Here is a 14,441-nt window from a genome sequence, read left to right on the forward strand (position 1 = left end):
AAAGGCTAGACCAGTTTGGCAAGAAACTGTTCTTCTCGGTCAGCCTAGGATTGCGGTCAATTAACACTTCATGCCTTTTGGGCTGTTACACCCACTCTCTGTGGGATACGGTGGCGGACGTGCTGCCCCAGTGTCCGGCGGAGGCCCAGACACGGCTCGCCCAGGCTGTCGCTGATGGCCGAGACGCAGCACGGTATTCCATCCGATGTGGACTTGACACCACGGACTCGCTGGGCAGAGCAAATTCAACGACTGTGGCGATTACTCGTCACGCCTGGCTGAGGTCCGCCAGTTTTTTAGGGGATGTCCAGAACACACTCATGGACATGCCCTTTGATGGCCGTCTCCTCTTTGGCGACAAAGCAGATAGCGAGCTTGAGCGCTTTAAGGACTTCAGGGCTATGGCCAAGTCCTTGGGCCTGTCGGGCCAGCGCCAGCAAACTTCTGCTTTTCGTCTCTTTCGTGGCCACGGAAGGGGCACCCCCACACGTTTGTACAGCCTCAACGCAGTCGCGGACGTGCTGCCCGCCGTGGCGGAGCAGGGGGTCAGAGAGCCGGTCAGTCCACATCAGCTCCTGCAGCTTCTGCCTCAAAGCCTTCCTAGTCCGAGCTTTCAGGCTCATTCCACGCCAGTCGGAGGCAGGGTTTGCCATCACGTACTCCACTGGCGTTCCATCACTTGGGACAGGTGGGTGCTGCAAATCATCCGAAGGGGCTACTCCCTCCCCTTTGAGGCGACCCCTCCAGCCATGCCACCACAGTACCATGTCGGGGGATCACGTGCAACTTCTGCGAGAGGAAGTTACAGCCCTCTTGGCCAAGGGGGCCGTCGAGCGCGTTCCTGGTCCAGAAGTAGGACGTGGTTGTTATTCCCACTACTTTCTGGTTCCAAAGAAGGGCAAAGGGGGCCTGTGCTCTATCTTGGACCTCAGGAGCGTCAACGGCTCCCTCCTGAAGGAGAAGTTCAAGATGCTGACTTTAGCTCAGGTTCTGGCTGCCGTAGACCCTGGAGACTGGATGGTAGCGTTGGACTTGCAGGATACCTATTTCCATATTCATGTCCTGCTGGCCCACCGGCGTTACATGCGGTTCATGGTAGGCCACGAGCACTTTCAGTTTACCGTGCTCCCCTTCGGCCTTACCAGTGCCCCCCGGGTATTCACTAAAGTGATGGCAGTGGTTGCAGCTCATCTGCGCAGATTAGGGTTTCCAGTCTTCCCCTATCTCAAACACTGGTTGTTGAAGGCGGGCTCGCCCCAGACAGTCATCTTCCACCTCCAGAGTACGGCCGGCCTCCTGCACTCGCTGGGGTTCTCCATCAACGTGCCGAAGTCACACCTGAGTCCCTCTCAGAAGATCCTCTTCATTGGAGCGGTTCTACACTCGGCGCAGTTTTGGGTGTATCCCCCCCGAGCAGCGGGTTTGGGATATTCAGGCTCTGTTTCCAATCTTTCAGCCTTTATCCAGAGTTTCGGTCAGAATGACCCTGCGGCTCCTGGGGCTGATGGCCTCCTGCATCCTGCTGGTACATCACGCCAGGTGGCGGATGCTGGCTCTCCAGTGGGACCTGAAGTTCCAGTGGGCACAGCATTAGGGCAAACTGACTGACCACGTTCTGATCTCGAAGGGCACTGCGAGACAGCTGCAGTGGTGGCTCATGGACCGCGATTGGGCCAGTGGCAGATCCCTCTCCCTTCCCCAACTGGAGCACACAGTGGTGACGGGTGCATCCCTCCTGGGATGGGGTGGCCACATGGGACAGGCGGAGATCCGAGGCCTCTGGTCTCCGGCTCCATATCAACCTTCTGGAGCTGCGGGCGATCCGACTTGCACTGAAGGCATTCCTTCCCTCTGTCCGGAGAAGTGTAGTGCAGGTGTTCATGGACAACACCACCGCCATGCGGTACCGCAACAAACAAGGCGGGGTGGGGTTGTGGACCCTATGTCAGGAGGCTCTGCGCCTCTGTACATGGCTGGAATATCAGGGCATCACCCTGGTGGTTCAACACCTGGCAGGTTCGTCGAACACCAGGGCGGACGTACTCAGCCGCCGGTGCATGATCGATCACGAATGGCGTCTGTACTCGGACGTGGTGCAAGGTCTCTTTCAGCAGTGGGGAGAGCCCTGGTTAGATCTATTCGCCACCGAAGAGAATGCGCAATGTCTTCAGTTCTGCGTGTTGGAATTTGCAAGGTGGCACTCGTTCGGCGACGCTTTTCGTCGCGAGTGGAGTTGCGGTCTGTTGTACGCCTTTCTGCCTATCCCACTTCTGCCCAGAGTGCTGAAGAAGATCAGGCGCGACCGGGCCCAAGTCATCCTTGTGGCTCCGGATTGGGCACAAAGATACTGGTTTCTCGAGCTACTCAGAATGTGAATCGATTCCCAGATTCGACTGCCTCTTCAGGAGGACCTTCTGTCGCAGCAGCAGGGAACGTACTCCACCCGAACCTGTCCAGCCTCCACCTCCATGCGTGGAGATTGAGCAGCGACAGTTGAGGCCATTTGACTTGCCTCCTGAAGTCTGTGATGCTGTTCTGCCAGACAGGCTTCCCCCCACAAAAACGGTATATGCCTGCAGGTGGAACACATTTGTGGCATGATGCACAGCAAAGGCTGTGGATAATCTCTCTGCCCCTCTTTCAGAGGTTTTCCTCTTTCTTCTTTCTGTCGCCCAGCAGGGCTCTGTCCTGGGCACTATCAAGGGCTATCTTTCGGCCATTTCAGCCTTCTTGTGGCTTCCTGGTCAGCCTTCTATTTTCAAGTTCCTTTTTGTAAATAGATTCTTGAAAGGCATCACACACATGTTTCCTCCTGTTCCTTTCGTGATGCCTCAGTGGGACTTGAATCTGGTTATTACCCTTTTGATGTGCGCTCCCTTTGAGCCACTTCATAATTGCCCTCTCCGTCTTCTGACCCTAAAAACTGCTTTCCTGGTTGCCATCACCTCGGCCAGAAGAGTGAGTGAGCTCCAGGCTCTTAGCCTGCTTTCCTCTCTGTCCATCCGCACAAAGTTGTTCTGAGGACTCATCCTTCTTTTCTACCCAAGGTGGTTACTGCCTTTGCTCAAGCCTGAGATTGTGCGAGTTATGTATCATTGGTGAACTGTAGCTGCTCTCACATCTGTGGTCTTTCTATCACACCAAACAGACCGGTTCCCTTCCTGTAGTTAGTAAGGTTACTGCCTTTCACATCGGACAGACCATTACCATGCCCACCATCTTTCCGCCTCCACATCCCTCGAAAAAGGAAGAGAGGCTCCACCGTCTGGACCTAAAACGCACGCTCTCCTTTTACCTGAACCGCACACAACAGTTCCAGGTGGACGACCAACTCTTTGTTGGCTAGGTGGGAGCTAAGAAGGGACAGGCAGTGCACAAGCGGACCATCTCTCGTGGGTCGTTTTGTGCATCAAGATCTGTTATTCCTTGGCTAAAAAGGAACCTCTTGTGGGGCTGCGCGCCCATTCCACTCAGGCTACAGCGGCTACTACTGCTTTGAGACGGGGAGTCCCTTGCAGGACATTTGTCAGGCAGCTACGTGGGCCTCGCTGCACACGTTTGCCAAGCATTACTGCCTGGAGAGCCAAGGCCGGAGAGACTTCTTCTTTGGCCGTTCTGTTCTCCAGGAATTCCTGGTGTGATTTTGGTTCGCAGACCCACCACCGGGGTTGGTATTGCTGGGGTATCTTTTCTAAGGTAAGGAATAGAACACCAACGTGTTTCTTTCAGATGCACAATTTACTTACCATCGGTAACGATATATCTGTAAGAAACATTAGTTAGTGTTAGATTCCTTACCGCCCCACCCATCCTCCCCGATTCTGCGAACCGATATCTAGGGTTCAGGAATTTCCCTGTCAGGGCCCTAGTTTCATGGTACCAGTGTCTGTTTCTTGCATGGCTCTGCGTTCCTGGCGCGGAAAGCTATGTACAGAACTGACGTCAGCGAGGGTGGCGTCTAAGTACTCCAGTGATGTCATTTCGGTGATCACGATGATGGACGCGGAGCCGCAGACGACGCCTACCGACACGCAGGGGTCGGCTCACGAAAGTCAATTTCCACCAAGCAGTTCCAGCGCCTGTTCGTCGTACCAAACAACTGCAGCCAATGAATCCTGGGCTCGCTGTCAAACAAGTTCAAGTGTGACTCCTTATGAGACCATCGCCATTGACTGTCTTGTCTGTGAGAAGCTGCTCCAGCCCTCCTGTGATGGTGGCCGGAAGACCTTCACCGCCAAGTGAAATGCTCGCAACTCCAACAGCTTTGTCTCCCATATGACCTTCCCATCCCATTCAAGAAGAGATACATGCGTCCCTGTTCCAGAAGTAGGTCGTGGTTGCTATTCCCACTACTTCTTGGTACCCAAGAAGGACAACGGCCTGCGTCCTATCTTAGACCTCAGGGACATCAACCGGTTTCCCCAGAAGGAGAAGTTCAAGATGTTAACCTTGGCTCAGGTCTTGTCTGCCCTCGACCCTGGAGATTTGATGGTAGCGTTGGACTTGCAGGATGCTTACTTTCACATCCCCATCTTGCCTGCCTACTGGCGCTACCTACGGTTCATGGTAGGCCACAAGCTTTTTCAGTTTACCACGCTCCCCTTTGGCCTTACCAGCGCCCCTAGGGTGTTCGCAAAAGTGATGGCGGTGGTCGCAGCTCATGTGCGCAGATCAGGGGTTCCAGCCTTCCCCTATCTCGATGACTGGCTGTTGAAGGCAGGCTCGCCCAGGCTGTCGTCTCCCACCTCCAGACTACAACAGACTTCCTGCATTTGCTGTGGTTCACAGTTAACGTGCGGAACTCGCACCTGATTCCCTCCCATAAGTCCTTTGAATCAGAGCGGTTCTGGCACAGCGCAGTTTTGGGTCTATCCTCCGGAGCAGCGAGTCCAGGATATTCAGACTATGATACCGAAGTTTCAGCATCCATCCCGGTTTTCTGTGAGAATGACCTTGAGGTTGCTGGACCTCATGGCCTCCTGCATCCTGCTGGTGGATCATGCCAGATGGCATATACGGGCTCTGCAGTGGGACCTGAAGTTCCAGTGGGCGCAGCACCAGGGGAATCTTTCCGATGACGTTCAGATCTCGGAGGGGACTGCAAGTCAGTTGCAGTGATGGCTCACGAACCAGGATTGAGTCAACGGCAGATCCCGCTCCCTTCCTCAACCTGAGTTCACAGTAGTGACGTATGCTTCACTCCTGGGACGGTGCGGGCATTTGGGAGAGGCGGAGATCAGAGACCTCTGGTCTCCGGCGGAGTCCAGGCACCACATCAACCTTCTGGAGCTCTGGGCGATTCATCTTGCACTGAAGGTATTCCTTCCTTCTGTTAAAGTAAGAGTTGTGCAGGTGTTCACGTACAACACCACCGCCATGTGGTACTGCAACAAACAGGGCAGGGTGGGGTCGTGGACCCTATGTCAAGAGGCTCTTCACCTTTGGACATGGCTGGAACATCAGGGCATATCTCTGGTGGTTCAACAACTAGCAGGTTCACTGAACACCAGGACGGACAAACTCAGACGCCGGTGCATGATGGATCACAAATGGCATATTTACTCGAAGATGGTGCAAGGTCTCTTTCAACAGTGGGGAGAGCCTTGGTTAGATCTATTCGCCACCGAAGAGAACATGCAATGTCAGCAGTTCTGCGTGTTAGAGTTTCCAAGGCGGCTCTCGCTCGGCTACCCTTTCCGTTGCGAGTGGAGTTGCGGCCTCCTGTACGCCTTTCCGCCTGTACCACTTCTGCCAAGATTGCTGAAGAAGATCAAATGCGACCGGTCCCAAGTCTTTCTTGTGGCTCCTGACTGGGCACGAAGAGTCTGGTACCCCGAGCTCTTGAGCATGGCCATCGATCCTATTGTTATCAGATTTCTGAAGTGCATTACTCATCTCTTACCTCCTTCTCCTTTCGTAATGCCCCAGTGGGACTTGAATCTTGTCCTCGCTTATCTTATTTGTGTTCCGTTTGAGCCCCTACATAATTGTCCTCTTTGCCTCGTTTGAAGACTGCTTTTTTACTTGCCATCACCTCTGCTCCCAGGGTGAGTGAGCTTCAGGTTTATCTTCCAGACCTCCCTTTCTTGCTGTCCATCCGGATAAAGTGGTCCTCCGTATAAGCCCTCTTTTCTGCCCAAAGTGATTGCCTCTTTCCACATAGGTCTGACCATCACATTTCCTACCTTCTTCCCGCCCACTGCACCCTTCCAAAGAGGAGGGGAGGTTCCACTGTCTGGACCCAAAACGTGCGCTCTCTTTATACCTTGACCACACTAAACACTTCCGGGTGGACTATCAACTCTTTGCTGATTATGTGGACACCAAGAAAGGTCGGACAGTGCACAAAGGTACCATCTCTCAATGGGTCGTCCTATACATTAGGATCTGTTATTTGGCTAGAAAGGAACCGCCAGTAAGACTGCGCACCCACTCTACCAGGGCGATGGCAGCCACTACTGCTTTGGGACGTGGAGTTCCGCTGGTTGACACCTGTCACACAGCCACGTGGGCGTCCCTGCACAAATTTACTATGCATTACTGCCTGGACAGCCAAGTCCGGAGATATGGCTATTTTAGCTGTTCTGTTCTCCAGGACTTCTTTGGGTGAACTTAGTTCCCCGGCTCTGCCTACAGGGTTGGTATTGCTGGGGTATTTATTCTAGGGTAAGGAATCTATAACCAATAGTCTCTTTCAGATGAACAAGTTACTTACCTTCGGTAACGATGTATATGTAAGAGACATATATTAGTTATAGATTCCTTACTGTCCCACCAATCCTCCCCATTCTGCACACTGACTTCTAGGGATAGGGATTCCCTTGCAGGGCCCTAGTTTTGTGCACCAATGGTCAGTGTCATGCATGGGTCTGCGCTTCTGGCATTGAACATTGTGTCAGAACTGAGGTTAGCGCTCTGGAGCGGAGTCTAAGTAGACACTGCGGCGTCATCCCGGCGACCACGGCGCTGATGACGGACGCGGAGTCGACCGATGCCACCTACCGACACGCAGGGGTACTGCTAAGAAAAAATTTCTTCAGATCCAGTCTGGCGCCTGAGGGTAATTCTAAGGTAAAGAATCTATAAATAATTTAAGTCTCTTACAGATACATCGTTACCGAAGGAAAGTAACTCGTTCTTTTTGTGCCTGCCAGGTATGGTGCATCAATTGAGGGCAGATAATGAACAACATTAAGATATAAAAAAAACTGGGTGGGTGCCAGTGCACAGCCTTGGCAAACACCTTAATTGATAAGAAATCGTTCAGTCACCTGGCCCTGGGTTCTCCAGAGAACCTGGGCATAATCGTGGATATCTTCTTCCTAAAGCCTGTCTGAAAGGAGGATACGTTGGCCTTAGCAGCAGTCCATTCCTCAATCTTGCTCAAGATCAGTTGGGCAGAATTTGTTTTTGCACAGTTGATCAAGCTGATCAGCCTGTAATTGGCTGGGTGGAATCTATCCCCCTTCTTATATATCGGGACGACTTCCGCTCCCTTCCAAGAGTCTGGTACTGGGGCACCACTGATAATGACATTAGTTAAGAAAAAGTTATACTAAGACAATTTATCTCTTTCTAGCAGAAGGATATAGGCTGGAATGCTGTTTAATCCTGGAGCTCTACCTCTGGTTATTACATCCAGAGCTGAGGATGTCGGCCAGGTTAAGGAAAGGGCCAAGTATAGCTATAAAGTTGTCTGTTTCCACAGTCCCCAGCACAGTGTCCGGCTCATTAAATGGAGTTATTGAATAAAGATTGTAGAAATGATCAACCCAGGTCTGGGGAGAAATGTTATTTTGCAGAGGTGAAGCAGAGACCTCTTTCCCCTCCACTTTACAAGTGCCCAAAACCTGGTGGAGTTCTTAAGAGAGCAAGCCAATTTGAGTTCCTGCCATCTTTCTTCCTCCCATTCTTTCGTAGCCCGAGCCTGGGCCCTTTTGTACCTCTCTCCACCCAGACTGATTTCTGTGATGTCCTTTGTGCAAAGTGCCTTACTCAGATATCTACTTGATAGTCTGAATTCCTTATTAAACCAATTGTTTACTTTAGGAAAATTTTATTTGTGGCAGTTAATAGGGACTATAAGGTAGGACAATATTTTCTTGGAGTTGTTGTGGAAGAAGTCATTGGCATGCCACACTCTTCGTTTTTGCAAATCGATTTTCCGAAGGTAGTGATAGATTGATCTTCACGTCGCCAGATGACCAAAATATCATTGATACACACATATAACTGAAATCCCAATTGGCACAGACAAACCATGGGAACAAAAGCAGTGATTGCGATAGGACCGGGCCTGAACACCATTTTCCCTTGTCCATGTAGGATAGTCCCAAATCTCGAATGGTTGCTATAGGAACAAGGGAGTTGTCCCTTCTCTGGCGGAGGCGGCCCCATTAGACTTGACCTTTTCCACGTGAGCAATTCTTCAGGGTGTGTGGTGCAGTGCCACAGGTCACCTAACATACAAGAGAATACGTATGGCTAACCATATAGAACTATGGCTTCTGATAACCAGGTGCATTAGAATATGTGCCAGGGACACTGCCTGTTCTTTCCTATATTTTCATATATATATTTTTTTATTGTCCTCTCATAAGCTCAGAAGAAGATTACCACCACCAGATACCTGTAACAGACTGTCCGTTGGGCATGGTCCAAACATCATACACTTATCCATACAAGATTGGGCACTCTGATTCGGGTGCACTGACTTCTCTATACCCTTAGACATATGGGGCTGACCGCTTGCAACAGGATACATGCGTAGTACAAGGGACATGGTTTACACACCCATCACTCATTTCTACTATGAGCAATCTGATTTTCGGGTGTGCTGATTTTCCTAATGGGTCTTCTGCCCTTGGGTTTATGGCGCTGACCCATTAAAAACACATGCCAGTACATCGTGGCATTTGCATTTAACTTCGATGGAGGCCCGTCGTTAGTGATTCTATTCCACGTGAAGAACCCTGCTGCATGTGACAGAGGCACGAACGCCTTCAGCATTTAGTGCACGTTCATTCACATTCATGCTGCTGGCATGGGACTACATTTCCCAAGTACACATGGTCACGTGACTGCATCAGAGTGATTCGATTATACAACCTGAGTGAGTAGCCACACACCAAATTCGGCTTTAGCTAGCCCCGGAACCTCTATTCAAATTACTCTGGGCACCGTCCTTCATCTGCAGTGGTATAACGGATTGCTGGCTCCCCGTATATAGGTATGGGTCTCTGACCCTACGTTTGTTATATCTGTAATTGTTTCTGCACCGAAGCAGCATGTTCCTTGTATGCATAAATGGGTCCCTGAACCTACCTTTTTGTTTAACTTGAATCTTTTGTGCCTTGAGCGCGTCTTTTCTTTTTTTCTTGTTATGAAAACGGAAAAGAATGTTGCATTTGTGTTAAAGATATGGACGTTTCAAAGCACACTATCTCATGTCGTAGGAAAGCTCTCAGTGCACATGTGGCAGGTGTTGTGTCTTGAAAACAAAGCACGCTGCACCCATGCTGAGGTCAACTATTTTAAGCACATTTACTCCACTGCATCGCAGACTTGTTATTGCAGTGCACATCAAACACGTCCACTGTTTTTATTTGAAGAATGTTGCATCTATGTTTAAACTAGGCAGTGTTATTGTGTGCCTTACCGCTGCATATTTTGATGGGGCAGTTGCTTCTGAAACCTAAGCACACTGTACTTGTGTGTTAGGCCAACTAGCTCTAAGAGTCTTTTTTTCCCCATAACACCACGTTTGCTATGGAAGTTACTGCACTAGGTTCTGCCTTTGTTCACCCTGTGCCCCCTTAACACACGCCTGTTATGAAGCACGAGCCATCAAATGCATTGATACACAAACTTCAAGGCAGACACACGACTGCCTCCACGGTCTTGGTGTGTCTCCCCCTAGTGTTCAACACCATTACGCTGCCCGCTTGTCTCGACAGACCTTAGTGACATCTGAATACATGCTTGGGGAACCTATTAGAGACTTCACAGCCATACGAAAATACCTGATTCACTATTGCAGACACCGCCTGTGAGTATTTGGATGGTTTATAATCCACATGGGCACACTTTATCTTTACACTTGTTTGTGAACTGACTAGAACACTTACAGCCTTCCAAAAGACTTATTTTCTTACCATGCTCCCCTTCTTATAATTATTTGATAGGGCGGAGAGTCACCCTGAGCCGCATGCCACGGTGAGTTGAGGCACATTTCCCAGCGTTAGATGATTAACCCTTCTACAGTATATTGTTATTGTAGTGAATCTTGTTGTCTAAAATTTACTTTATTTTTCACCTATACTAAGAATAACAGACATTGACTATACAGTTTATGGTAGTCCCGTTCAGATGGTTTTGTATGTCCTGGACTGAATAGCTTTGAAATGTAACGCTTGCACAGTTGTTCAAATGTCTGACCTAGATTTTTTCAAACCATTCTTATATTTCCTATGTATGTATTCTTTTAGGTACCACCAGTAAATTCACCACTCTATGTAGATTAATTTGATCACTGGATGGTGTTGTACATTAAAACCCTTCTGTATACTTATATTGGCTCGTACAGCATTTTTCGGTCTCGCCTGAGCCAGTGTGCGTGCGCTGCTCTGCAAGGCTTTTAGTAAGGGCTTTAAATTCTGAACACACGCCCGTGCGTGTACTTTTTGTTTTTTCATCACTAGCTATCGGCCTTTACATTTGTCTTTCTAAGAAAGACAGCATGCAATTGGCCAAAGGGGGGGTGCATGTCCCGCCTTCTCTCACCCCTGGACTAGGCAGCTCAGGAGCGAGCAGCAGCGCCATCTTTTTCCAGTTATCATGCCCGCGTCTCGCTGTCACGTTTATTGGAAACAGATGGCGGTCGCGCTGGCCCTGGTGCACTTTTGCTCCAAATGTGGCGCTTTCACTTTCGCCGCCGACCTGGCGCACCCGGCCTCGCTTGTTCATCCTTGCTGTCTCTCTTTGTCACCTTCCTCTTTTCTGCTTTTCCCTCTCTTGCTTTGGGAACTTTTCAATGTTTAACAAAAAGCTGTAAAACCTGCTGACCGATCGTTGTTCTTTTTTTTATCACCCTTTGCCTGGAAGCTATGGCAGATTGGAGTATGACGAACCCATGAAAAATGGACCTCGTCTGCCGGTTTCTGAGCATTAACTAAGGAGAAATGAATTGCGTATTAGCTTGGACAGATGAACTGACCCATCAGAGATCCCGCAGCAGCTCTGTGGAGACTCAAATTCACAAGCTCCTTGCAAGGAGTTCTGGGAACCAAATCATGCACACTCCGGAGCATGTCGTGCCCTCTGACCTTTTGCAGGCGATGTAGTTAATTTTAAATCCCTCCTTGCACAAAAAATTTCAGAATGCCTAAGAATCCATTCTTTTGAGGTCCGAAGCGTGGGGTCTGTCTTCTATATCTATGTGTTTTAATAACAAATAATTAAAGCGCCTAGATTTTTGCACCATATAGGTCAAGGTAGTTTACGAGAACTCTGCGTGCCCCTTGTACCTGTTCCCTGCGGCACATGCATCATTATAGGAATCCGACCCAGAGCTGGAGACCACATTCCTGTGCTTTGGTAGCCTGGTTCATCAAATTGTTGCCTTCTGAAACATTTAAGCCCTGTTTGTCCAAAATGCCTTCAGCATTGATACAGTGCCTATTTATTCCTTTACATTTACTTTCCAGTTGGCCTTGTAACATTTTCTTTTTGGTGGGAGGTATGTTTTTGATAATTCAAATGCAAGTCCTGTAAAGGTGCACATTTCCACAGAGGATATTGCATTCACAGTGTATCCTTCCTGCTATATGGGAGATGGGTGTGGCCGGGACGTTTTTAAAACTCATTCAATTTTCTTTTGTGTATTTAGAAAGATTTTTTCCTATCCTTGTGCTTGCAAACATGAATTTTATTAAAAATAGAAGCCTTGACTGAGCCAATAGGCTCTTCGATAAATATTGTATGCTGTTTTTTATCTGCCTGGCACACAACATATAGACTGTTCACACACTTTCTGTAGTATGATTCGTTCTGGGCAGATAAACTCTAAGCCCCACTCTACTGCTATCCTCGTGTTAATGCAGACTGATGTAAACAGTAATTGTAATGTATTTGCATTTATATAATGCTTACTACCCCATACGAACTTTGAAGCGCTCTTTTGGCGAGTAGCACGCTACTCCGGGATCCAAAAATGATTAGTGGTGAATTAGTATAGGGAAATATAGAAAATATTTTGGGAGCTGGACATGTTGGTCTGTTAGTTGGATTGAAAAAGATAGTGAAGGGATAGAAGAGGGAAGGTTTTGCATTTATATAGTGCTTGCTACCCCTGATGAAGTGTTGAAGCGCTTTTCGGCAAGTAGCATGCTACTCCAGAACCCAATAAGATGAATAGATAGATCAATTATGGTAGGTAGGTTGTTTTATTATATACACACAACTGAATGAAAATTAAAAAAATTCTGTTGTAAAGTTGTATCCAAGAGGCAAGTATAGTCTCTGAAATAATGTATACAATACTGATAAGTTTTAAGTTGGCTTGCCAGCAAGACTGATGCCCCGTAATGTTGATGCAAAGTCAGTTGCGCTAGACTATCTTAGACTCTTGTTGAATTGTAACATCCACCTTGTAGGTACTGCTATTTGTATCAGGTCCACGTTCTAGGCAGACACAAATGCCTAAATTGTGCACTATTTATATTAAGCATAATGTAGGTGAGCAGATGACAATAACCACTGTACAAGCTTGCTGGAATGGGAAGTGTTTAATGAAAAGGTGGCTTAAATTCAAGTTTAGGTGATAATTTTAAAAATGTGTATGGAGTTTGTATATATTTAAAATTGCTGATCTTCAAAAAGGCCTGAATCAATAAATTGAATTGAAATTCAAGTTTATCATTTTAATTATATTGTTGGAAAAGATGGGATTTTGAACCCCATGTGGCGGTTCCTTTGCAGAAAACATTCAGGTTGTAATCATGAGTCAAATAATGCTGAGGAGGTTAAAATATTCAAATTGAATTCAAATTACACATGAAATGTTCATTTTTCAATATATTTCTCTTAGTTTTTTTAATGTAAGGACTTTATTGCTTAAGGAAAATAATTAGTATTTGTTTTTCTATATGTAGGAAGCATTACATTAATGAAATTACTGTATCCCACCTTCTTTCTTTCCTTTTCTGTTCTTTATGAACGTTTCTATTGTTGAACTTTAAAGATTGCCCGAAATTAGGAATTGTGCTCTACATAACGTTGCTGTGTTACAGTATGTTGATTTTTATGTACTACTTTTGTCTCTTATGTGTATGGCAACTGATGTTTTGTTTTGCTTAAATAATCAGTTTATGTTTATTAGGTTTTATTATTCAATAAAATGTTTCAAACACAACAAATGGTAGTTGATATGTATTTACAACTGCAGCATTTTTATTGTATGGGCACTTTCAAAGGGGCCAAAAATATGGTCTGCAGGATGACCACATTGGCTTCAGCAGGGAGAGGTTTGGACAGGTGATTAGGGGTACATGTAAGGTTGGAGTAGGGGGAACAACGCATGTACATTGTGTGGACTGTGACTCCTGGAGTTATTGTGAGGGATACCATGCTACCCTCTAAATGAATCCCCTAGTGATTATTATCAACAAACTTTATTCGGTTTTATAAAATGAAAACAATAAAAGTCATACATAAAATGATAAAACATCTTCCAAGTTACAGATTGACAAATATAATATGTCCAAGTTAATCAAAACACAAGATACAAATTCATGAATTACAATACATTAGTTAATCGCAGCTTGACCTGAGTCTAGCAGCGAACCGTAAAAAGTTAGGCATATGCAAAACAGTGTCATTAGAGAGGAGTTGTAAAAAGATAAGAGCTGGTCTCACCCGCCTAAAACCCGCTTTTTTGAGAATGGGAATAATAAATAACTTTCTAGGGACAGCATAAAAACTACAAAACATTGTAAAGTGCATCATGTCCTGAGGAGACTCACCGTTGCAGCCACAGGGCATGAGGCACTGGCCTCTGTGGGAGCCGCAAGGATGTGCCATGAGGTAATGGGAGAGGTTGAGCCGAAACCGGGTCAATAGAAAACGATCATGGATGCTTTTAAGCTCTAGACGATAAGGTTCGGTAGTTTGTACAGTTTTTAACATGTTGTACTTACACACACTAGGCTTACACATCTTATTTCCCTCGCTATCACAGTGGCTCATTCTTAAAAAACACTCTTTGACCAGAGAAAGGTCCCTCTTACATATGCTCTCAGGGTTATCGAATAGTTCCTACCTACCCTGGAGAGGCCAACTCTTATATACTGGAGCCATCGGATGCGTGAGACACGGTCAAGTGAAAGGCATTCCCGTAGGATGTCTTTGCTAAGTGTATTTTCTTGTTTAGCCCAAATATTAAG

This window comes from Lissotriton helveticus, assembly GCF_964261635.1.
Source record: "Lissotriton helveticus chromosome 1_1 unlocalized genomic scaffold, aLisHel1.1 SUPER_1_unloc_17, whole genome shotgun sequence".
NCBI classification, from domain to species: Eukaryota; Metazoa; Chordata; class Amphibia; order Caudata; family Salamandridae; genus Lissotriton; species Lissotriton helveticus.